The 3,365-nt window shown below is 38.9% G+C and overlaps 1 pseudogene; it reads right to left on the bottom strand.

The window, feature by feature from the left end:
- Window positions 1-471: 471 nt before the first annotated feature.
- LOC132225217 (E2F-associated phosphoprotein-like) lies at window positions 472-1,550 on the bottom strand (annotated as a pseudogene).
- Between the last annotated feature and the right edge of the window lie 1,815 nt (window positions 1,551-3,365).

Raw genomic sequence — 3,365 nt, 5'->3', positions numbered from 1 at the left:
TTATAACAACTTACAATGTCTTCTACAATTTAATCACAAATTCCTATTCTAGTTTCTTTCTCTGATTATATCATCCACTAGTTATATTAGGAGTTATATATACACCTGTACCCTAGTTACATTAGACTGCTCTCTCTTCTCAAAATATGATGTGAATTTCCATTCTTCTGCGTTGTTGATCAGGTTATCCCTTCTACCTGTATTCCCTATCCCCTTTCATGTGTAGCAAATTACCAGCCATCATTCAAATACCAGATAACAGATAAAAATGTCATTTCTTCATGAAGTCTTTCCCCCAAAAAAGAGTACTATAATTAGTGATTATAATAGTAAACTGAATCAAGAAAAAATTATATATTTTGTATATTCAGTTTAATAAGATAGAATCATACTAAGCTAATTTCTTTTTTTTTTTACTTATAACTCCAGAACACTTTAATTCTAAAGAGCTTTAATAAATAAAAAGCCCCAAGTTTCCAAAGCCCATCAAAAAGGGAATGAATAATCAGTCTCAACAGAGCTGTGGGAAATTTTTTTAAAGAAGGAGGAAAGAAGTTGGTAACCATTCTCTTTCAAAAATAAAACACTGCTTCCTCAAATAACCACTCAGAATGTCACTTGATATAAATAAGCAGGAGGAAAATAACTGTCATATTTGCCTTATATGCAGTATTGGGCAATTAAATGCCAACTGAGCTATTTAGGAATGGCTTGCCAAAACACTGAAAAAGTGAAAGACTTCATCCTTGTCATAGACTGCCACTTCAGTGGAACATTCAGTGCACATGACTGGGTGATAGATTTCTTCCACTTCTATCTCTGCCTGCTCTGCAGCATCTTCATGGTTAGCCCTCATCTTCTTATGGCCTCAATTTTTCTTCCTGTTCTCTGGGGTTTTGTATCTTAGAACCTCCTCTTTGTTGACAGAACAATTCATCACACACATAGCTCTATACTGAGTTTTGTATGATTCATGCCTTTGATAATCAAGACACAGTGTGGTCATGTAGGCAGGGCAATTCAAGATAGCATCGCTATTTGGAACAGGCTGTTGCTGTTGAAGTGGCCTCTGTATTCCAAAACCACGGTATCCTCTTCTCCGTGCATCAACCCAGGCCTGATCTCTGTTATCGTTTTCAGGATCATATAGTAATTCATCATTTGTGAGACTCCTGTGTCGTTTCTTCTTTTTTCTCTTAGTCACCTGTGCTGTTTTGTCTCCATCCTCAGAATCAGAATCAAAATATATATCATCATAGTACTTTGTGGAAGCTATTCCAACTTTTCCATTTCCTGAAGAAGACCCTGTTTTCAGGGAAGATCATTTGACCTCCATTGTTTTTATGGTGGAATTTAATTCAGCTTCCATTTCTTTTTCAAATTCATTTTCACTTTCTCCAGTAAGACATTCTCTGATTAGTTTTCATTTTTTGGTCAGGAGTTCCATGTAAAAGCACATTCACTTCATCTTCAGAACTGCTCAAAGCTGGCTCCTCATCACTAGACTCTTAAACTGCGGAGGGGTCATAGTCATCTTGGAGCCGGTTCATGGTGACCACTGCACTCAGACACCATCTGCAGATGGCCACAGAGTACGTTTCCTCCGGGGGTCCCTTCCTTAAGCTAAGCTAATTTCTTAATTGGAAAAATTATCTCCCCAAAATGGTCAAATTAAAACTTACTTCACATTTCAAATGAGTAACTTTCAGTTATCTTGGAATTCATTTGTGTGTAACAACTGTCTCTATTGCAAATAGCCCTAGCCAGTTTGGATCAGTGAATAGAGCGTTGCCCTGAGGACTGAAGGGTCCTGGGTTCAATTCCTGTCAAGGGCACATGCCCAGGTTGCGGGCTTGATCACCAGTGGGGGGTGTGCAGGAGGCAGCCGGCCAATGATTCTCCCATCATTGATGTTTCTATCTCTCTCTCCCTCTCCCTTCCTCTCTGAAATCAATAAAAATATATTTTTAAAAAGAAATGTGGCATTAATATGTCTTCCTTTCTTAAGATTCAAAGAGAAAAACACACACATATGCTATATATAACCTTATTCTATAACAATTAATCTAATATTAATATTACAGAAATATATAATATTCTAGAGTTTCATTCATTCAACCAACATACAAATTATGGTCACTCATTCTACGTTGTGGCTCCCGCAGGACCTCAAAGAGTTAACGTATTTGTTTCACACTCCAGTTTGGAATGCCACTCTTTGTTTCCACTATTGGAATTCTGTTCCAGCATTACATTACAGAGCTTCCCTAATGCCTGCCTATGGGGATGCAAGTAATGGTGCCATCTGACACTTATCATAATTTCATTCAAACTCACATTGCTTTTACATTGTATTTTCTTTTACTATTCTGGCTCCAAACTGCCAGCAGCAGGCTCAAATTTTACCTAAATGGGAGCATTTTGACTTGGAGAGAGAACACTGCTCAGTGCCATTTCCTTAATAGTATACATTACTGCAGAGGGAGGGTTCTGACCCAGGGCCAAGTCCCCTTTAACCAGAGCATGGGAAGTTTCAAGGGCAAGACAGCAGCCCCTGCAGAGATGTGCAAATGCTTGCTGAGCAGTGAAAGTGGGAGAAGAGAATCTCAGTAGAACCTGTCACCCCAAATTAAGGCTGGGCCTGAAGCATTTGTGTAAAGAGAGAAAGAAAAACAAGTTGCCAGATAAATGCATCTTAACTAGTCCTCCCAAATGTCTTCTGCATATGTAATGCTAAGTAAGTTCTAAATGCTAATCAAAAAGATAGCATGAAATAAGGTTTTGAAGAAGGCAAGTGAATCATGCAGGAAAATAAGAATCAAGGGACAGATAAACTGTTTTAATTCACTCAAATATCTGTTCTAAATAGGGCCCAGAAACAGAGATGTCTATGTAATGAGGGAAACAATAAGCCAGCCCTACGAGGAAGTGTAATTGAGGATGTAGAAGTAATAATGAAACAACCTGAGGTAAAGAAGGAAGGGTATTAAACTGTGAATTTGCAGGAAGCAGCCAGGCTTCCAGCTGTCAAAGAAGTTCCAGATATTTTCAGTGTTGGGTAAAGAGGCAAAATTCAAGTCAGCAGGGACAAAAAGTTAGTTGGTGGGGCGATAGGGGGCAGGCAGGAAATAGTGTGAAGAGGGAAAAACAGGAGCTTCTTGCATTGGGGAAAAGTATGATATCAGGACACATAGTGGCCCCTTACTCCTTTCAGCACCTATTTATATCCTAATCAATAGTCACCTCCTCTCCTTCCCACTCCTGCAGGTCCTCATAGCTTCATATTGCCTCTGATTTCTCAGGGTTCTTATTGACTGTCCCTCTATGGTTGGCCCTATTCCAAGAGACCAAAACTCCAAAACTTC

The sequence above is a fragment of the Myotis daubentonii genome, chromosome X (assembly GCF_963259705.1).
Source record: "Myotis daubentonii chromosome X, mMyoDau2.1, whole genome shotgun sequence".
Classification (NCBI taxonomy): Eukaryota; Metazoa; Chordata; class Mammalia; order Chiroptera; family Vespertilionidae; genus Myotis; species Myotis daubentonii.
Note: the sequence above shows the minus strand (reverse complement) of the source record. Positions and strands in the feature narration are given on the sequence as shown.